The sequence below is a fragment of the Phocoena sinus genome, chromosome 2, assembly GCF_008692025.1.
Source record: "Phocoena sinus isolate mPhoSin1 chromosome 2, mPhoSin1.pri, whole genome shotgun sequence".
NCBI classification, from domain to species: Eukaryota; Metazoa; Chordata; class Mammalia; order Artiodactyla; family Phocoenidae; genus Phocoena; species Phocoena sinus.
Genome location: NC_045764.1, coordinates 147,426,253 through 147,449,354, shown reverse-complemented (window position 1 = coordinate 147,449,354; position 23,102 = coordinate 147,426,253). Strand labels below are relative to the sequence as shown.

Here is a 23,102-nt window from a genome sequence, read left to right as displayed (position 1 = left end):
ACGGGTCCGAGCCCTGGTCCAGAAAGATCCCACATGCCGCAGAGCAACTAAGCCCGTGTGCCACAACTACTGAAGCCCACGTGCCTAGAGCCCGTGCTCCGCAAACAAGAGAAGCCACCACAATAAGAAGCCCGTGCACCACAACGGAGAGTAGCCCCCACTCGCCGCAACTAGAGAAAGCCCGCATGCAGCAACGAAGACCCAACACAGCCAAAAATAAACAAAATTAAAAAAAAAATTAAGCGAAAAATAACACCTGAAAAAAAAAGGAAATCCTCTTCTGATTGTCATAAATCTTTCTCTGACATTTTATCTGTAATTACGCTCCCAAGTTGAGAGGATTAATGATCTCTGAGTGGAAATGACTATTCAGTCTGTGGAGGCAACATTCCAAACAAGAACCGGGGGATACAACTCCTCAAACGGCAAAGAATGGGTGTTTTGAATGCAGAAGTTAAATGACCTAAGAAATGTTTCAGACAAGGATGCTACAAAATCGTCTCCAAGACTCAGGCTGGGGCACAAAAGGAAATAATGAGATACTACAATTCAAAGTACCGTGCTTCATAATCTGTTCATAGGAGTGGATGCCTCCTCTATTACTGCTGCCACAAGGCGGAAACAAATTTAGGAAGCACGTGAGTCAACTTTGTCAGTATGATGGCTAACTGTCAGAGTGCAGAAGAATGCATAGTTTTACCCAAGTTTGCCAAAAGCATGCATTATTGACCACACGATGAATGGAGCTATTTATATGAAAAAGTAACCAACACACTCTGAAAAGCTCACTGATGACACAGTAGGTCCTGTACGTGCCAAACCTTCACAGGAGGGCAGGCGCGGGTGTGAACTCAGCAGCAGACCAAGCACCAGACTCCAGAAGATCAGCGTGTTGATGAAACTCATCAGCCACTGAAAATCTAACACATTTCATTACGGATCACCAAGATGCCTAGTGACAGATCTTCGGACAAGTATCTGAGAACACATTCATAGCTTCTTTCTGTGATCCTGAATTTCTTCTCAAATTCTTTGTGATCTTAAACAACAAATACACACACAGTATCTACGTTTACCTGAAGTGAAAAAGCATACAAAAATCATCTTACACGTACGTGGTAAAAGCACAAACAAATGCGTGAGAAGAACAGAGATCAAAACCAGGATAGAGGTTCCTCAGAGGCGGAGAAAGGATACTGCTATGAGGGAGGATGGCTGTAGGTTTTTAACTGTTCCATACAATTGGTAAACATTCTATTTGTCTAGAGTGTTGTAGCAGGACACATAATAAATATCTGTTATTATCATCCCTTATGCAGTTTCTGTATTGAGTACTCACAGTAATTTTTGAAGAACAAAAGCAAACAAGGAATTAGAAGTCTGGTATAGACTGTTCTAAGAAAACACAAGGGACAGCTCCACACTGTTAAATATATACCTATACAAGGGGATGGTTTTCAGGTCAGCAGTCTAAGACCCTTTTCAGCGTTCACAGCCCAAGTGGGTTGATTAAAAGGCAAAACCTCCAGGGAAAGAAAAGACAGAATCCGAAAGCAATGTATTTCATTCTCATGTCTTTGAATATGAAATCACTGCCTGTGAATTGTTCAGAAAGAAGAGGGTGCCCTCAACAGCAACACATCCTGGCAGGTTAGTTTAACAGTATGAGTTGGCCTCCCTTTGCAACTGCTCCCACATTCCCCAGGGAGAAACTAATGGAGTACTAAAAACAAATGGAGATGAAGTGAATCACCCAGGGTGTTTTGGCTCCCAACTCAAACTGGCTTAAACAGAAAGGAAATGTTACTGGCTCACATGCTTGGACTTCTGGAGGAGAAACTGCCTTCAAGGCTGGTTCCTCTGTCCTCCACTCTGTGTGACTTCCTGCTTGGCCTGGAGCCACACCAGACCTCACACCAGCGCAAAACAACATCCAGAAGAAGAGAGGCAGAGGCAGGCTCTTCCGGTAGCTCTGTTTGAAGTATGAGAAGACTTCTGCCAGAAGCTCCTGGCAAACCTACTCTGGAGTCTCCTTGGCTAGAGCAGGATTAGAGAACCATTCTTGAAGCCAGGCCGCTGGCCAGTGAATGCCCAACACTGGCTGATGCCTCCTCCCCGGTGAGTTAATCATGCGTGGACACAGCAGGGATGGGACTGCCCCTCATCAGGGCCCACCCTGGAGCTGTGGTCAGCTCCTCAACCCCATAACATGGGGGGGCTTGTGGAGGGGGTGGGTAGATGGGATGCATAATATGGATTCAATCCTAATGTCTACTCACTAGCATTTACAGGGAACGGCCTGAGCCATTCTGTGTTTATCAGAAGATTAAATAAATCATAATCGTGATATATTTGTACATATATAAAGCTAGAGATGCAAAAATCAGATGACCAAATGAATTACTTCCTTTGAGAAAAGCAGATTTTTTTGGCTGCACCGTGCTCCTTACAGGACCTTAGTTTCCCAACCAGGGATTGAACCCAGGTCCACGGCAGTGAAAATGCTGAGTCCTAACCACTGGACTGCCAGGAACTCCCGAGAAAAGCAGATTTTTAAAAACTTTGTTCCTACACCTCCACTGCTCCAATGAGAAATTTAAAGACAGAAAATTAACACTTTATAAAGCACGTAGGTCACAGGAAGTGTGGTATAGTACTTACTGTATTCTCGTGGCATAGCTACAGAAATTCAGATAATAGCATCCACATTAACAATGTATAACCTGAAAAAAAGAATAAAAATAGTTAAGTACAGAAGACATTTCATTAAAAACAGTTGCATAACTTTGACAAGTCTTATTTTTTTCCCTGAAAGAAATAAACCAGTCTTTTTAAAGTAAGCAGCTGAACTTAAATTAAAAATGAGAAAAATATCTGCAGTATAAAAATTCTTCTATCTTCAAGTTACAATTATCTGCATATTTTGTAGATCTGACCACCACCAAACAAACAAAGAAAATACATTTTAAGCAAGGAAAATTGCCCTGGACTGCTATTTATGAGACGGAAACAAAAGCAATTATTAAACGGACCTCAAAACCCATGTCATCTAACCCCTACAACACACATCCAACCTACTGAGTTCAACGCAACTTAAAGCTAGATAAATCAGCTTCAATTTCTAAATTCCTAAACTCAGAGACCTGAGGAAACAGTCCTCAGAAAAAAATGCACGTATGTGATTCAAATATTTGACACTGCATTTTAATAAAATCTTTGAATATTCAGCATACCTTGAAATGCTAAAGAAACACAGCCAAAGAACTGGGGACTCTAAGACACTGGAATGTCTTTTAATATTCAAAAGAGAAAGGTCTGTCCCTATCCAGACCTCAGGACAAATAACAATATGGCAAGTCACACTCTTAATTCAGAAGGAGTTTAAAAACATAAAACTCTAATCGTGGATGCTTGGTGTTTCCTGGGGATGGTGTGCCTTGGCAAGGCTGAGGATAGTTACCGGCCATCAATCTACAAACACCATGTCTAACTTCACTTTCCTCAGTGTATGTAAGATTCAGCCATGTTGTTAGCATTAGTTATGGTCTTCAGAAGAAGAAAAAAACTTTTCCTCTACCCTCTTGTGTTCAATTCCTGGGGACTTGCAAATTCAACTGACAAAGACAAATTAATAAGAGAAGAGGCATATGTTTCTTTATTGATGTTAATGTTTTTACATGCATGGAGATGCCGTGGAACAATGAAAACCTAAAGTGGCAGTTAGATCCAGGGGCTCATATGCCATTTTAACAAAAGGGCAATAAATAGTGGAGAAGTGACTAAACAAAGGAAAAAAGGGGGTTAGGCTCCTAAGGATGAGAAATTGTGGGAAGGTGACTAGGAAATGTATGGGAGATAAGAATTGTTGAGTAAGATTTGTTACACAGACTCAAGTGTCATTCTCTTCTTCCTGGTATGGGAGATGGGGTGCCCTGCTTACACCCCAAATTTATGCCCTGCTTTACAAATGGAAATTTACAAATGGAAAATTTACAAATGGAAATTTATGCCCAGCTTTCTGGAAGAAAGGGGGAGGGCAAAAAGCTCTTCCTGTGTCTGATGTTTTTAGACTTCCTTCAGTCCAAAATAATTTTCATGCCGAAGTGGCATATTTTGGGGTGGCATATTCTGATCCCCTTCATGTTCATAAAAATAAAAATAAAATAAAACAAAAGCACTATTAAAATAGAAGTGCAAGTCTTAGAAAAGAAGATATATTTGCAATATATAAATCCAGCAAAGGACTCATTAGAATATAACAAACTCCGACAAAATAAGAAAAAGACAGGTCACCCAAACAGGATATCAAAAATGGCCAACAAGCACATGAAAAGGTATTCAACGTCATTCATTACCATGGAAATACAAATTAAAAACCACAAATGAGATAAAATTACATGCTCATCCAAATGGCTCATATGCAAATATCTGACAATACCAGGTCTTAGGATGTGGAGCAATTCAACTCTCATATGCTGCTGTGGGAGTGTGAACTGGAAAACTGTTCGGTAATATCTAATAAAGCAGAACATAAACTGTGGCCTAGCAATTCCACTCCCGGGGAAATACCTTCTAGGAATGCATACACATAGGTCCTAAAGACACATATATTTAACGAAGCATTCACTGCAACAGTCAAGACTCAGTAACAAATAAATTGTGGAACATTCATATAATGAACACTACACAGCAGGGGGTCAATCAATTTTTTCTGCAAAGGGCCAGACAGTAAATATTTTTGGGTTTGCAGGCCAAATGGTCTCTGTGCCCTGTTACAACTACTCAACTCTGCCTCTGGAGTGCAAAAGTAACCACAGACAATATGTAAATGAATGGGTGTGGCTGTGCTCCAATAAAACTTTATTTACAAAAATAGGCAGTTTGCATGCTACACAGTAATGAACATAAATGAACCATAAGTGATTCAACAACACAGATGAATCTCACAAACTTAATGTTGAGACAAAGAAGCCAGACACATGACAGAATGTACCGTATGATTTTATTTTATAAAGTTCAAAAGTAGGTAAAACTATGTAAATCAGGATAGTAGTTATCTTTTAGAGGGGGCAGTAAAGCCTGGGGGGAAGGAAGAATTCTGGCAGGCTAGTAATACTGGGTTCCCTGGTTTGAATGGTGGTTTTCCGGTTATACTCAATTAGGAAAATTCATCAAAGTGCTCCTTTATGACACATTTGTCTCTATATGTGTAACACTTGAATAAAAAAGTGATATATTTTCAATTTTTATAAATAAAGACCACGGGCCAGTAAGATAAGTGAATGATTTCTCAAAGCTCACTAGCCTCGGACATCAGACACTCGATGCAGTAGCTGCAGCTTTGTGCCCTTGCTGAGCGCGGTCCAGAAACAACACCGCCGCCCCTTTGCTTAGTGTGACGTCTACATTACAACTAAACCTCTGTGCTGAGTAGCAGGTAGGACTTTGGAGAATGAGCTATGATTAAATAGAACACACAGGCAGGAAGAGAATGCAATACAGAGGGAGAGAGGGAAGTAACAGATGGTACGTGAAGAGACTGGTGGAAATAAGTCCCTACATTTTAACATAATCTGCTGAATAATCTATACAGAATACAAAGTAAAGTCAGCAGCTTAGAAACACAATGTGGAAGGTTACTAAACTTGTCTTCTGGACAATAATAATGACATTTTAAAAGCTGACTTCTGCTCCTGAAAGACCGTTGAAGGATTTTGTTTCCAGTACAACTTCTTCCAATCTAACAGGTTAAATGGGCAGCAAGCTTCAGCTTTTCAAATGAAAAGGCAAATCGGACAGATAATATAGTCTTGACTTTTTAGGTCTGCATATTTTAAACCATTTCTATACCTTGGTTTCACCTCATCCCTCTATACTGTGTCTGAAAATTTAATTAGATATTGTGACTTCCCAGGGATCACAGGAAGCCATTAAATTACCGAGGTTGTGGCCAAATACATGAGGAGAGGCAGAAAATACAAAAATGCCAAAGATAACAAGATCACGGGCATCACATTCTATTAATATGGGCTTATATCATGAGTGAAATAAAGAGAGAAAGAGTAAAGAAAAAGTGAAAAGAACTGACATCCACTCACTATACTGTATTCACTGTATAACTGATAGGTGCAAGAAACTGAACTAGATGCTAGAAATCCAAGGACAAAGCTCCTGTCTTTAAGAAGCTCACAGTCATAAAGAAAATGAAAAGCCTGTGCATCAATAATTTAAATCAAATGTCACAAAAGTTACACGATATTTACAAGTGCTCTAGAGCTATGAATTAACAGAAGAGAGTTACTAAATGCAGGAGTGAAATGCAAATGGGGAGAGATGGGTGAGGAAAGGAAGTCTTTACCTAGCAGGTAAGAGGTGAAATGGGGTTTTTTTTGTTGGTTTTTTTTGGCTGTACACGGGCCTCTCACTGCTGTGGCCTCTCCCGTTGCGGAGCACAGGCTCCGGACGCGCAGGCTCAGCGGCCATGGCTCACAGACCCAGCCGCTCCGCAGCATGTGGGATCTTCCCGGACCGGGGCACGAACCCATGTCCCCTGCATCGGCAGGTGGACTCTCAACCACTGCGCCACCAGGGAAGCCCTGAAATGGGTTTTGAATGATTAAAGATGGGCAAGACAAGAAAAGGAACAGAGCATTATTCCAGGCAGAGGGAGAGAATATGCAAAGGCACGGAGGCATGAATGAGCCACTCATGCTTGAGGAATAAGAGGAAATCTGAGGCTTCCAGAACATGGTGTATAAAGACAAGCTAAGACTGAGATGATGGAGGGACTTGTCAATTATACTAAGTTCAAATTTTACCCTACAGGCATTATGGAACCATTCAGGTGGGAACTGGGGGAATGAGAATGGAATACAAAGAATAGAGGGGGAGTGATAGGTCTCCAGATATATCTTTTTGCATAGTTTTGACATTTATAACCATAGTACTGTTAAACAAAATAAAAAGGTAAACAATCAAAATCAAACAGTATGTGAAGGTAACTCAAAATGAAACACATTCAGTAATAAGGGAACTGCATTACAAAGGTATAAGTAACCACACTTAACTGAGTACAGAAGAAAAGAACTAACCTAACCGCTTTGGAAGCCAGTATCTTGACTATATACTCTGAGACTAGAGAAAAAACAAAAAAAGGAATGGGAAAGACCAGAATGAACTGTATGGTATCAGACTGGAATCAGAGATATCATGGTTTTTAATATATATTTCAGTAGATAATAGATATTGGTAGAGGCAGGTATGTGTAGCTCTGTCCTCTGACAAAGACTAGGAGCAATGATACCCCTGTAGCAATGAGCACATGTAGCACCCAAATACTGGCTTCTAAACACCATCCTCCAATAAGGGGAGCCAGGACTACTTAGAGAAATGTCTGGCTGCAAAGATAGGAAAGGGAAAGTACCAGATGAACCTAGAACATTTTGTGGTACAACAAAGTAAGGAGTGCTCAAAAAAGATATGGATTTATCAAAAGGACTGGAACTAAACTGAAGGGGCCAAATCTGGGACAATCTGAGCAAAAAAATTTTTTAATTATATTAATACATTATAACTTATAGGATAAAACAAATACCATGAGTCCATATCGATAAAAATTAAGTAACTGAATACACAAATAAATGGGCAAGAAGGCCAAGCTCTTTCTTGTAAGAGAATTTCAATTAATAAGCGTAGAGAAGAATGATGGAAATAGAAAAACCACCATTTGACAAACAGCACAGATTAAAGAAGACAAAGGAAATAAAACAACTAAATGCAATGTTGGATCCTAGACTGGATCATGGTCCAGACATAAATATTATTGAGATAGGTGATAAAATATGAATAAGGTCTGTAGCTCAATTAACATTACTGTATGAACGTGAATTTCCTGATTTTGATAAGTTTACTATAGTTATATAAGACATTAGCATTTTGGGAAGGTGGGTGAAGGGTATGTAGAAATTGACCTATTTTTGCAACTTTTTTTTTTAAGTCTAAAAGTATTTCAAAATAAAAGAAAGAAAGAAAGAAAGAGAGATAAAAGAAAAGAAGGAAGAGATGAGAGACTGTGAGTTACAATCATCTTAATCTAAAGCCTGGCTTCAGGCCCTCTTCTCTCTGTGTCAAATATTAAAGCTAATAATTTTTATTTTTTTAAGGTATATATATATATAATATATACATAAATGTATAAATGAGAAGCTTGCAAGTAATGAACAAATAGAATATTGTAAATAACTAAGCAGAACTGAAAAAAGAACTGAATAGAATTTTAGAACTAAAAATATGATAACAGAAGTTTAGAAAAAATTAATGGGACTTCCCTGGTGATGCAGTGGACAAGACTCTGTGCTCCCAAAGCAGGGGGCCCAGGTTCGATCCCTGGTCAGGGAACTAGATCCCACATGCATGCCACAACTAAGAGTTCACATGCCACAACTAAGGAGCCCATGAGCCACAACTAAGACCCGGTGCAACCAAATAAATAAATATTTTTATAAAAAGATCCCTACATTAAAAAAAAAAATTCATTAGGTGAATAAATTACATTTGGACACAGATGAATAATGGAACAGGAACTGGAAGACAGATTTAAAAAAACCATCTAGAATGCTTCCCAAATAGAAAGATGCAACCATAAAAGTGACATTAAGAGAGAGACACAGATGGGAAAAAAAAAAAAAAAAAAGAGACATGGATGGTAGAGTGAATAGGTCTAACATTCACCTAAGAGGAATACTAGAGAAAGATAATGGAGAGAATCAATACTGTAAATGACACCAATCCTTGAATCCAGAAAGGCCAACAAACAACAAGCAGGGGGAAGAGCAATACTGAGGGACATCAGAGTAAAACTACAGAACACTAAATAAAAAGCAATCTTAAGAGCAGCAAAGAGAAAAGAGAATCACCTACAAATGAACACCAATTAAGATGACTCTTGATTTCTCAACAGCAACAATGGAGCCCAGAAAAGGACTACTATCTTCAGTGACCTTACAGAGATAACAATCAACCTGGAATTCTATAACTAAAGACAATTCCTTCTAGAACAATAAACATTTTCAGCCAAACAAAACCGAGAGTTTACCATCAGCTGACACACTAAATTATAAAGGAAATGACTTTTGCACAGAAGTAAAATGATACCGGATAGAAGACCTGAAAGGCAAGAATGAATGATGACCTCACAAAAGACAACAGTTAACAAAGAAATGAAAGATGCTCAATTTCATTAGTCATCAGAGATACACAAGTTAAAATCCCCAGTGTGGTACCACTACATACCCACTGGAATACCTAAAATTAAGAGCCATGTTGACAAGGATGTGGAGCAAACAGCACTTCCCTTATACCTTTGGTAGGAGTGTTAACTGCCCACCTGAAAAACCGTTTGGCGGTATCTACTAAAGATGAATGTATGCATACATTATAACTCTGCAATTCAATTCCTAGGTATATAGCCAACATAAACAGACACATGTGTGGCAAAAGACGTGAACAAGGATGTTCACAGCAGTGCAATTCATAACAGCCCAAAACTGAAAAAACTCCAGTGTGTATCCATAACGGAAAGAAAAAATAACTGATGAATTCATATAATGGAACGCTGCAGTTAGAAAAAGAAGAAAATATCTGCTACCTGCAACAACATGAATATATAATGCTGAGAGAAGGAAGCCATATACAAAAATACATGCTATATGATTCCTTTTATATAAAGTACAAAACCAGGCAAAATTAATCATCAATGATTGTAATTTGAAGTCAGAACAGGTGCTTTTAGAGTGATAGACTGTTCAATTTCTTGATCTGAGTGCTGGTTACATAGACAAGTTCAATTTTTGAAATTTATTGATCTGTCCACATATGATTTGTCACCTTTCTGTATGTATGTCATAGTTCAGCACAAATTTACTTAAAAGCAGAATGAATGATGAGCAAAGATACTGGCAGGAATATTACAGAAGAAAACGCTGTGTTCTTCTCATTGCAACCCACCAGGTGGCACACAATTTTCATTTGTATTATTACTGATGATGTTCACACTGATGAACTGATTAAGGTGGTATCTGCTAGTCTTCTCCACTGTAGAGCTACTTACAGTTTTCCTCTTGGTAGTTAGTATTTCTTAAGGAGGTACTTTGAAGCTATGTACATATACTGTTCCTCATCAAGATTTCAATTAATCAATCCATTCATTCTTACATTTATATTATTCATCCATGTATTCAGTGGGTTATAATATATTATTATTATGGTTTCTTATAATCCATTATTACCGTTATGTGTTTTGTAGCCCAATCAGCCCCAGATTGGGCCAGTGGAAACCCCTTCAAGATGGCTTCTAGGTCATTTTGACATGACCTCATCATTTTGGGAGCATTCCCTTACTTTCTAAAACTAGATGTTTCCGTCTCATTTTGTACTTTCTTACCATTACTCCAAGGAGCCCTGGTTCCTTTTATTAGAGAGTGGTATTCAGAAATCAAGATCCAAGGTGGCATCAAGATGGCAGAGTAGGAAGATCCTGAGCTCACCTCCTCCCACGGACACATCAAAACTACAACGACATACAGAACAACTTTCTCTGAGAACCACCTGAAGACTAGCAGAATAGCTTATCTACAACTAAGGAAATTAAGAAAAAAAACACATCAAGATGGGCAGGAGGGGCAGAGACACAGTCTAGTCAGAACCCACACCCCCAATGTGACAACCCACAAGCAAGAGGGGATATCACTAATGTGGAAGTCCTCCCTAAAGAGCAGGGGGGCCCTGCACCAGTGAGATGAGCCCCCACAATGTCTGGGTTTGAAAGCCAGCAGGGTCATGTCCAGGAGAACTGGAAGGCTATGAGAAACCAAGATGCTTAAAGGGCCTGTGCACAAACTCACTCACTCCAAGTCCCAGTGCAGAGGTAGCAGTTTGAAAAGCATCTGGGCCATACATAAAGGAGATTCAATGACTGATGTTATGGCAAGTGCCAAAGGGGCAGGGATGTGTTGGAACTTCCTCCCAGAATGAAGTTCTGGTGGGTGCCATTTAAAAAAAAAAAATGATTTTATCCTCCCTCTACCAAGCTGGCCTGGCACTGGTGGATGCTGTTTGTGACACCTGCCCAGGTATCTTACTAGCGCCACTCACCCAGCCCCAGCTTACCCCTGTGGACCTGCTCCAGCCAGCACCCTCCCAAAGTAGCTCTTCTCCCACCACACCGACAGGCGGCCTCTGTCAGGATGGGAACCCCCCAAAGCAGATCCTGTCCCTCTACACTGGTGCGTGGCCTTGGTCCAAATCGCCACCCCTCCCCAACAAAGTGGCTCCTACCCCTGGAGGCCAGCCCTGCCCACCAGCACAACTGCAGCAGTCAGAGCCAAGCCTATAACAAGCCAGCCTGGGGGCCAACCCACCCAACAGCGCATCTGCAGGAACTGGAGGACCACCACAAAAGGAGGGTGCGTGCACCCCACATGAGGGAGTCTTCTGGGGCACCTGGCTCTGGTGACTAGGAGGGATTGCTCATCGGGGTCCCACAGGAAACCCTCTACATAAGACCTCTCCTTCAAGATGAGGAGACACAGCTGATCTACCTAACACATTAAAAAAAAAAATGCTAAGAGTTAGGCAAAATGAGGAGACAGAGGAATATGTTCCAATCAAAAGAACAAAATAAACCTCAGAAAATGAACTAAATGAAACAGAGATACCTATCTGATAAAGAGTTCAAGGAAGTGGTCATAAAAATGCTCACTGAACTCGGGAGAAGAATGTATGAACACAGTTAAGAACTTCAACAAAGAGATAGAAAATATAAAAAAGAACCAATCAGAGTTGAAGAATATAGTAACTGAAATGAAACTACACTAGATGAAATCAACAGCAGATTAGATGATGCAGAATGATGAATCAATGATCTGGAAAAGAGGGTAGTAGAAATCACCCAAATGGAAGAGTAAGAAGAGAAAAGAATTTTAAAAATGAGGATAGTTTAAAGGCTCTCTGGGACAACATCAAACATATTAACATTCATATTATATAGGTCCCAGAAGCAGAAGAAAGAGAGAAACGTACAAAAAACTTATCTGAAGATGTAATGGCTGAAAACTTCCCTAACCTGGCAAAGGACATCAAAGTCTGAGAAGCAAAGAGAGTTCTCAAAAAGATGAACCTAAATAGACCAACACCAAGACACATTATAATTCAAATGTCAAAAGTTAAAGATAAAGAGAGAATTTTAAAGGCAGCAAGAAAAAAGCAACTAGTTATATATAAGGGAATCCCTGTAAGACTATCAGCTGATTTTTCAGCAGAAACTTTACAAGCCAGAACAAAGCGGCATGATATATTCAAAGTCCTGAAAGGAAAGTACTTACAACAAAGAATACTCTACCTGACAAAGTTATCATTCAGAACTCAAGGATAGACAAAAAGTTTCTCAGATAAGCACAAGCTAAGGCACTTAGTATGCCTTATAAGAAATGTTAAAGAGACTTATTTAAGAAGAAAAGAAAGGCCATAACTAGAAATTAAAATATATGAAAGACATTTTATAATAACCTATATGGGAAAAGAATCTGAAAAAGGTCACAAAAGAAGTCTCAATAAATTTAAGAAGAGTGAAGTCATTATCAAGCATCCTTTCCAACCACAACAGTGGGAAACTAGAAATAAACTACAAGAAAAAAAACAGGAAAAGACACAAACACATGGCGACTAAACAACATGCTACTAAACAATCAATGGGGCAATGAAGAAATAAGAAAATACCCTGAGACAAATGAAAGGTTGGAAGGTTGTGTTTAAACTTCCAAAATCTATGGGATACTGCAAAAGCAGTTCTAAGAGGAAAGTTTACAGTGATATAGGCCTACCTAAAGAAACAAGAAAAATGTCTCAAATAAACAATCTAACCTTACACCTAAATGACCTAGAAAAAAAATAACAAAGCCCAAAGTTTGTAAAATGAAGGAAATAATAAAGATCAGAGTGGAAATAAATAAAACAGAGACCAAAAAACAACAGAAAAGATCAATGAAAGCAAGAGCTGAATCCTGGAAAATATAAAAAATTGCCAAGCCTTTAATCAGACTCATCAAGAAAAAAAGAGAAAGGCCCCAAATAAATAAAATCAGAAAGGAAAAAGGAGATGTTACAACTAATACCACAAAAATACAAAGTATCATAAGAGACTACTATAAACAATTATACACCATCAAATTAGAAAACCGAGAGGAAATGGATAAAATTTTTAAAACTACAATCTTCCAAAAACGAGGAAGAAATAGAAAACCTGAAGAGACCAATTTACTAGCAATGAGATTGAATCAGTAATTTTAAAAACTCCCAATAAATAGAAGCCCGTGAATTCTACCAAACATCTAAAGAAGAGTTAAAACCTGTCCTTCTCAAACTTTTCCAAAAATTGAGGAGAAATGCAAGCTTCCAAACTCATTCTACAAGATGAGCGTTAGCCTGATACCAAAGCCAGACAAAGACACTGCAAAAGAAAAAAAAAAAAAATTACACAATACCCTTGATGAACAGGATGTAAAAACGTTCAACAAAACATTAGCAAAGCAAATTCAACGATACATTAAAAGGATCATACCCCATGATCAAGTGGTATTTATTCCAGGGATGCAAAAATGGTTCAACATCCACAAATCAATCAACATGATACACCACATTAACAAAACAAAGGATAAAAATCATATGATCATCTCAGTAGATGCATAAAAAGTCATTTTCACAAAATTCAACACCCATTTATAATAAAAGCTCTCAACAAAGTAGGTACAGAGTGAACACACTTTAATATAACAAAGGCTATATATGACAAACTCACAGCTAACATCCTACTCAACAGTGAAAAGCTGAAAGGTTTCCTCTAAAATCAGGAACAAGACAAGAATGCCCACTCTCACCCCTTTTATTCAACAAAGTATTGAAAGTCACAGCTACAGCAATTAGATAAGAAAAAGAAATAAAAGTCAACCAAATCAGAAAGGAAGAAGTAAAACTGTCACTATTTGCAGATGGCATGATACTATATATAGGAAACCCTAAAAACTCCACCAAAAACTATTGGAATAAATGAATTCAGCAAATTGCAGGATACAAAATTAATATGTAGAAATCTCTTGCATTTCTATAGACTGATAACAAACTAACAGAAGGAGAAATTAAGAAAACAGTCCCATTTACAATTGCACCAAAAAGAATAAAATACCTTGGAATAAATTTAATCAAGGAAGTGAAAGACCTATACTCTGAAAACTATAAAATATTGATGAAAGAAATTAAAGATGTCACAAATAAACAGAACAATATACTGTTCTCATAGAATGAAAGAACTAGTACTGAAAAAATGTATCACAATCAGTATTAGAAAAAATGTCTAAACTACCAAAAGCAACATACAGATTCAATGCAATCCCTATCAAAATATCAATAGCATTTTTCACAGAACAAATAATCCTAAAATTTGTATGGAACCATAAGAGACCCCAATTAGTCAAAGTGACCTTGAGAAGAAGAACAAAGCTGGAGGTATCATGCTCTCTGATTTCAAACTATAATACAAAACTACAGTAATCAAAACAGTAAGGTATTAGCATAAAATAAGACACATAGATCAATGGAACAGAAGAGAGAGCCCAGAAGTAAACCCGTACACATATGATCAATAAATCTATGACAAAAAGGCAAGAATACACATGGGGAAAAGACAGCCTTGCTTCAATAAATGATATTGAGAAAACTGGACATGCAAAAGAATTAGTCTGGATCACCCTATTATACCATATACGAAAATAAACTCAAAATGGATTAAAGATTTGAATGTAAGACCTGAAACCATAAAACTCCTATAAGAAAGCATGGGCAGTCAGCCCTTTGACATCAGTCTTCACGATATTTGTTTTGGATCTGTCTCCTCGGGCAAGGGCAACAAAAGCAAAAATAAACAAATGTACTACATCAAACTGAAAGGCTTTTGCAGTGAATGAAATCAGCAACAACTGAATGAGAGAAGATATTAGCAAATCATATATCCGATAAGGGGCTAATATCCAGAATATAGAGAGAATTCATACAACCCAATATCAAAAAACAAACAATCCAATTAAAAATGGTCAGCAGACCTGAACAGATATTTTTCCAAAGAAGACATACAAATGGCCAACAGACACATGAAAAGATGAAATTACAATGAGATAGCACCCCACACCTGTCAGAATAGCTATTGTTGAAAAGATAACAAATAACAAGTGTTGGCAAGAATGTGGAGAAAAAGAAACCCTCATTCACTGTTGGTGGAAATGTAAATTGGTGCAGCCACTATGGAAAACAATATGGAGGGTCCTCAAAAAATTCAAAACAGAACTATCACATGAGTCAACAATTCCACTTCTGGGTATTTACCTGAAGAAAACAAAAGTACTAATCTGAAAAGATATATACACCCCTATGTTTACTGCAGCATTATTTACAATAGCCAAAATATAGAAGCAACCAAAGCATCTGTCCATCAATAGATGAATGGATAAAGAAGTGGTACACACACACACACACACACACACACACAATGGAATATTAATCAGCCATAAAGAACAAAATCTTGCCGTTTGCAACAACATAGATAGACCTAGAGGGTATTATGCAAAGTGAAATAAGTCAGCCAGAGAAAGACAAATACTGTATTATTTCACTTATATGTAGAATCTAAAAAAAATAAATGAACAAACGAAACAAAACAGACACAGATTCACAGATACAGACACACACTGGTGGTTGCCAGAGAGGACGGGGGTGGGAAGATGGGAAAAATCAGTGAAGGGGATCAAGAAGCACAAATGCCACTTAATAAGTCAGTCATGGGGATGCAATGTACAGAATAGGGAATATAGTCAATAATACTGTAATAACTTTAAATGGTGACAGATGGTAACTTATCATGGTGAACTTTATCATTCATAAAGTATGTAAATGTCACTATGTTGTACACATGAAACAATTATAATAACTGTATATTAATCTTACTTCAATTAAAAGAAAGAAAGAATTCAAGATCCAGGTGTTAGATGTGTTTATTGTTATTGGGGGCTACCCTCAGGCACTCTTAGTGAAAGAACTAGGGAATACAGTGGGCCCTCCATATCCATGGGTTCCACATCCACAGATTCAACCAAACATGGATGGAAAATATCGGGGGGTGGGGGTGGGGGGCAGAATTCCACAAAGTTCCAAAAAGCAAAATGTGAATTTGCCATCCACTGGTAACTATTTACATAGCATTTACATGTTATTTACAACTATTTACATAGCATTTATATTGCATTAGGTATTATAAGTAATCTAGAGATTATTTAAAGTATAAGGGAGGATGTGCGAAGGTTATATGCAAATATTATGCCATATTTACATAAGGGACTTGAACATCCTCAGATTTTATATCTGCAGGAGTCCTGGAACCAATCCCCCACAGATACCGAGTGACAGATGTATATATGTGCTTATACATATATACATACACACACATCTACATCTACATCCACAGGATCTTTCAAGGAACTCAATAAAGTGATTATATATAAAGTTTACATGAAAAGTCAAAGGCCCAAGAAGAATCAAGATACTCCATAAGAAGACAGTAGTGAGGGACTTGCCCTACCAACGATCAATTACAACATAGCCATAATTGTAGATTAACACAGAAAGGTTGAATTATTTAATAGTGGTACTTGCACATATGTTTATCCACGCGGGAGAAAAATTAAATTGAATCCCTATTCCACTTTTTTTTTTACTTTTTTTTTTCGCGGGCCTCTCACTGTTGTGGCCTCTCCCGTTGCGGAGCACAGGCTCCAGACACGCAGGCCCAGCGGCCATGGCTCAGCCGTTGAGGGAACGGGGGCCCAGCCGTTCCGCGGCATGTGGGATCTTCCCGGACTGGGGCATGAACCCGTGTCCCCTGTATCGGCAGGCTGACTCTCAACCACTGAGCCACCAGGGAAGCCCCCTATTCCACTTTTTACATTAAATTCATTTCCAACTTAACTGAAGACTTGTATGGAAAAGGTAAGATTATAAAACTTCTATAAAGAAGTAGATTTTATGGCTTCAGAATACATTAACAACATAAGAAAGAAAAACCATAAAGAAAAATAATAAATTTGTTCTGTATTAAAATAAAGAACTTCTGTTCACTAAAAGAGTCATGTACCACAGTGTTCACTGCAGCTCTATATACAAAAGCCAGGGAGCAACCTAAGTATCCACTGACAGATGAATGGATAAAGAATATGTGGCACATATACCCAATGGAATATTACTCAGCCATAAAAAGAAATGAAATTGAGCTATTTGCAGTGAGGTGGATGGACCTAGAGACTGTCATACAGAGTGAAGTAAGTCAGAAAGAGAAAAACAAATAATGTATGCTAACAGATGTATATGGAATCTAAAAAAAAAAATCGTTCTGAAGAACCTCGGGGCAGGACAGGAATAAACACACAGATGTAGAGAATGGACTTGAGGACGTGGGGAGGGGGAAGGGTAAGCTAGGACGAAGTAAGCGAGTAACATTGACATATATACACTACACCAAATGTAAAATCGATAGCTAGTGGGAAGCAGCCGCATAGCACAGGGAGATCAGCTCGGTGCTTTGTGACCACCTAGAGGGGTGGGATAGGGAGGGTGGGAGGGAGACGCAAGAGGGAGGAGATATGGGGATATATGTATATGTATAGCTGATTCACTTTGTTATAAAGCAGAAACTAACACACCATTGTAAAGCAATTATACTCCAATAAAGATGTTAAAAAAAGGAAAAAAGAAAAGGATAAACCACAAATTAGAAAACACATAAGCAGCAAAATATAATTATCTAGAATATATCTCTCATAAATTTGTAAGAAAGACAGACAATCCAACAGAAAAGTGGACAAAAATTATAAAAGGAAATACAAAAGCTCCTTAAATACATGAAATGATGCTTTGTTTCTTTAGCAATTAGGGGATTACAAATAAAAAAGCACCTTTACACACCTATCAGGTTGACTAAATGTAAGAAGTCAGACAATGTCAAGTGTGTGGCAAAGATGAGGAGCAATGGAAACATTCAGACTCCGGCGGGAGTCATACACTGAAACAACCACTTTGAAAACTGACGAGCATGAGGATACCCTACCAGCCAGCAGTTTCACTCCTGAGTTTATGGTCTCCAGAACTGTCACTCAGAGACAAATACAATTATTCACAACCACAGAAAACTGCAAACCCAAATTCCAACAGTAGAATGAATAGGAAAACAAAATATGCCTTTGTTTGCAGTAGTATCAGTCAACTCTGCTGCTAAATGCATCAGTGTGGAAAAAGTCAAGGGAACAATATCCCTGAATACTTTTTCAGAAAAAGATTAGTGATAAACTAAATTTTTAAAAACTAGATACCAAGCTCACTGAAGGCTGGGTCAATACCCCTTAATAGTCATTAAAAGCTTTCCACAGTTTTGTGCTCAGAACTGTTGAATCTTTCCAAGATACAGACAATTAATTCCTCCAAGAGATAACAGCATAACTTCCTATAGCTTTGAACACAACATTGAGCCCATGGCAAACACTAGATTAAACTAACAAAACCATAGGTCTCATTTAGTTTTTTAAAGAAGAGGGTGCTTGAATTCCCACGGTCTATTGAATATACTTGCGAAGGCACCATCTACATTGTGATTTTCCAATGTTTTTCTTTAAGTATTTAAAGACTGAAAAAAATGTTATTTTGCTAGTCAGCTACTGAGACATGTGAGATTGCTCCTAAGAACTTATACCAATTAGACCAGCAATTCATTTAAAAATATATATTAGAACAGTATAACTTTCCACCACTCACCCCCCAAAAAAACCATGTTTTTAAATCAATGCAACAGGATTAAAAACAAAATAACACACTCATATGAGCAAAATGCTCTGAGCTGTAACTGCAACCTTCTGATAGCAATGAGCTCTGATGACACCATGTGCTAAGCTGACCCGGCCGAGGTTAGAGTGAAGTGTGTCCCATGAACCTCATAACTACCCTCAAACCAAACCAATTGTAACAATTTGGAAAAATCACAAGCTATGTATTTAAATTTGGCATCAAAGATATAATCTATTTTCCTTGATTTTAAATGTTATATAATAGTGTTCAGAATTTAGAATATTATGGTCCCTATTTTATATCGGTGGGGGTATGTACAAATCTTTAAAACAGGTGGTAACTTCCACAGAAACATCAAGTGACAGTTCTAGCTGATTCAGCTCTAATTCATTGTTTGCTTTCTAACGATAGTGTTTGAAAAAGAGCAATTCTGTAGCCCATAGAAAAGATCTCTATTTTTTTTAATGTATATATTTATTATTTATGACTGTGTTGGGTCTTCGTTTCTGTGCAAGGGCTTTCTCTAGTTGTGGCAAGCGGGGTCCACTCTTCATCGCGGTGTGTGGGCCTCTCACTATCGCAGCCTCTCGTTGTGGAGCACAGGCTCCAGACGCGCAGGTTCAGTAATTGTGGCTCACGGGCCCAGTTGCTCCGCAGCACATGGGATCCTCCCAGACCAGGGCTCGAACCCGTGTCCCCCGCATTGGCAGGCAGATTCTCAACCACTGCGCCACCAGGGAAGCCCAAGATCTCTATTTTAAGCAGAGGTGACAATCTTTACTTATGTAAGAAGCAGTAATACAGGTCAGCAAAAGACATGAACTGTAATAGAATACACTAGAGATAAGTCAGGGCAAACCATTCGTTTCATTCTCAAGGATATGTACTAAGTGTATAGGTCTAACAGTCACCAAATTGACTAAGCCATAATTTTGCTCCACAAATTCTCCATTCTTCCCTTCAGAACACACTGGATAATCAGAAGGCAATGTTTGCTTTCCTCTCTACAGCAGCAACTGTGCATTTGGCCTGAACTCTAAATAATCAGGTTCTTTATGAAATTCTTGAAATTCAGCCAATATACAGATCTTTTCACTCAAAATAAGCAAGAAGGAAACAGGCTCCAATCATAACTGTCACATTCAGCTACTCAAAATGGGGGAGAACAGCCTTCTCAGACAAGTTGGATAAACATGCACAGACCTCACCATCACCATACATGCTCCACTGTCACGGAAAGCAGAATTGTTGCTAAGAACCTGAAGTGGGAGTATTCAATTGGATGTCTGATGACATCAACATCTATGGCTTAAAATCTATTACACACTGATCCTTGGGACTAGAGAAACACCCACAGTGATCCTGAGGACTAGAGAAGCTGGGCAACATTCCAGATGACTTACAGTTTACCCGCACTCAGAAGGCAAAGAACCCACACACATCTTCTGGGGAAGTGCACCCTACCCCAAGTGGCTGGCCCTCCTGCCATGGCTCCCATAAATCAGAGCCCACGGGCACAGGTGGACAGAGTCTCCACAACGCTAAATTCACCCTTTTGGTCCTATCACTTACTACAAATAAATCTATGATAAACAACTGAAGGGGTTTAGAACATGCTACTCTAAAACATGCTGATTTGGCATACTATTTTGAGCTAAAGGCACTTAAAAACAACAGGAGTGAGAAAGGCACTCTAACCTCCCCTTTTCTTCCTGAAAACAGGAGATAAAAAAAAAAAAAAACTCCCATGTGAAAGATACCCTCTCTGCACCTGGAAGAAAAGAACATTTTGATCACCAGAAACAGGGAGTCAAGGTTGAGAAGAACCTGCATAAACAAACCTTTTAAAAATAACCCTGTTATTTTCCTTTAGCCTCTGCCTGTATCTTAGTTATTTTTTCACAATCACTGCTCTTTGTTCAACCTGATAATATCAATACTTAGGCCTAACTGGTTCTTTGGGTCTTCATTTTCCTGTGAAAGCTCCCATGTACACGTTAAAAAAAAATATCTATATGCTTTTTCGCTGTTAACCTGTCTTATGTGAACTTAATTCACAGGCCCAGCAACAGACCCTAGGAGGGAAAAGTTTTACCTCCCCTACCCATCATCATTCTAAGAAAACCGGCAATGTGGGAAAATGTATCAAATTCAAGAATGCCCAAGGAAAAACAGTATTAACATGACAAAACAAAGAACATGTTTTTAAAAGTAAAATAAATTTCCACAAGAAATGCAAGGAAGTATGATACCCACAAGAAAAGAAAAGAGAAAATGATTATTTTTGGTTAAAATAAGATTACTGGGAAATAAAAGTATGAAGGGTGATTAGCATCTGATCATGGAGGTCTGTAGTTGGATTCTACACCTTGGATCCCATCTCCAGTGGACATCCTGGGCTCTGTCCATTATCCTCTTACTTTGGCCTCTTCCTTTCTGCCTAGAAACATGTTCTAATCTCCTTTAATTCATAAAAAGCTTGTCCCTTGACCCAAACACTCCTCCAAAATAAAGAACTAATGCGGTAAGAAGATGTCAGTGATGATTTGGAAGTTCCTGGCTTAAATAACTGGGCAGATGGTTCTCTCACTAGATGAACAATAAAACTAAAGGGAAGGGTGGGAAATGGGGGAGAACTTGATGATGACATACAAAATTTAAAGTGTCTTTAACAGAAAAAGGTTATAAACTAAGAGCCTGTGTACTGAACTTGGTCCATGGGCATGCTTTCTTTGGCCCATGCAGTATTTTACAAAAATTCAAGGTATTTAACAGGCAAATCCTGATTTACAGCTTCTCTTGAGAAACTGGGAGATCTGGTAACTTTGGGCCAACATTCCCAAATAGCAACAAAGGCCATAGCAAAACAGCCTGCATGGGGCCTGCACTCTCCCCACCCATGACTGTCTTCCTGACCCTGAGTCTATGTCAACAGCCACTTATCACCCCACTTACCCTGTTGTTTTTCTTAGTGTATAAAAACATTTTTTTCTTACCTAAAGGCCTGCTTTTTACTCACTTAACGTTGTTAGCCAGGCTCTTAAGCTTGTGAATCTGCTGTAGAACAACAGTCAAGAAAGGAGTTGAAAATGTGGGTCTCTGGCTGGTAAGAGAAGAGAGGGCTAGAGCTGGGGTGTAAGGTAGGTTTGAAATAGGTTAACATGGAAGAAGACTGATCTTACAAAAGAGAATGTATAAAAGGAGGTGGCAACTACGGATGGAACTTTAGGAAATGCCAATAATTCAAGTCAGTAAAAGACAGGGTAACAGCAACAATAAGTAAAGGGCAAGTTCAAAGAGTGAGAGGTTCAAGAGTTCAAAATGAATTGTTGATGGTGCACAGATTACAGCAAAAATTCATTCAGCTGTGAGACCAGTGCCATAGAGAGAGACGAGGGTCCACTGCAGAGTTACTTAGCAACAGCAACAACAAACCAAATCTAAACTACCCACGAAACTGTACTACGTATCAGTTAGTTAAGGTTAATACGGAAAGATGTATCTTTTAATTTCTGTCAATATAGATGTTATACCAAGTTCTCTCTGAAAGCCTTTTTTCATTCACCAGAATTATCATATGATATCTAAATTAAGTTGTATTTTACATGTTAAAAGCATTTTCAAATAAAGAGCAGAGGCAGAAAAATACATTAGGCACAGTTCAACAACAAATTGTCCGAGAATCATTTTTATTATCATTAATAACAAAACTGGTCAGCTAACAAACGGAAAAAGTCACCAGGTTTTCCTCCAGATTTCTATGTAATGAGTAGAGGGGAAAAGTCCATTTAACATTAAAAGATATTTAAAGCATCACATTGGCAAAAGCCATCAGACTGTGACTAAGTAGGAATATTTCTGTACATTGGGTTTAAAAAGAGGGTAATTTAGAAATCCTGCAATCTAATACAAGTTTCTCTGTAACAGCTTTTGTACTAGATTACTAGATAGATAAACAGGATACAGCATAAGGGTAGAATTCATAAGGAAATAGAAATTCAATATAAAACAGATGTGAAAATGCTCGCCCTCATTAATTATCAAGAAATAAACATGAAAACAAAAATGAAACAGCCATCATATAACTATTAAATTAGCATGGTAATATGTTATACATTTATAACTATAAAATGAGCAAAATAATTCTGGTACACTGACACTAATAGGCCTGA

The 23,102-nt window shown here is 38.3% G+C and overlaps 1 protein-coding gene across 12 annotated transcripts in view; it reads right to left on the bottom strand.

The window, feature by feature from the left end:
* SIPA1L1 (signal induced proliferation associated 1 like 1) overlaps positions 1-23,102 on the bottom strand; it is a 373,251-nt gene that overhangs the window by 191,128 nt on the left and 159,021 nt on the right. For 11 of the 12 annotated variants that reach the window (XM_032621332.1, XM_032621344.1, XM_032621336.1 and 8 more), the window contains one exon: positions 2,662-2,723. The gene's annotated coding sequence lies outside the window, so the exon portion shown is untranslated. Of the gene's footprint in view, positions 1-2,661; positions 2,724-10,441; positions 10,547-23,102 lie in introns of those variants that run through there. The other variant, XM_032621337.1, reaches the window with a different exon arrangement.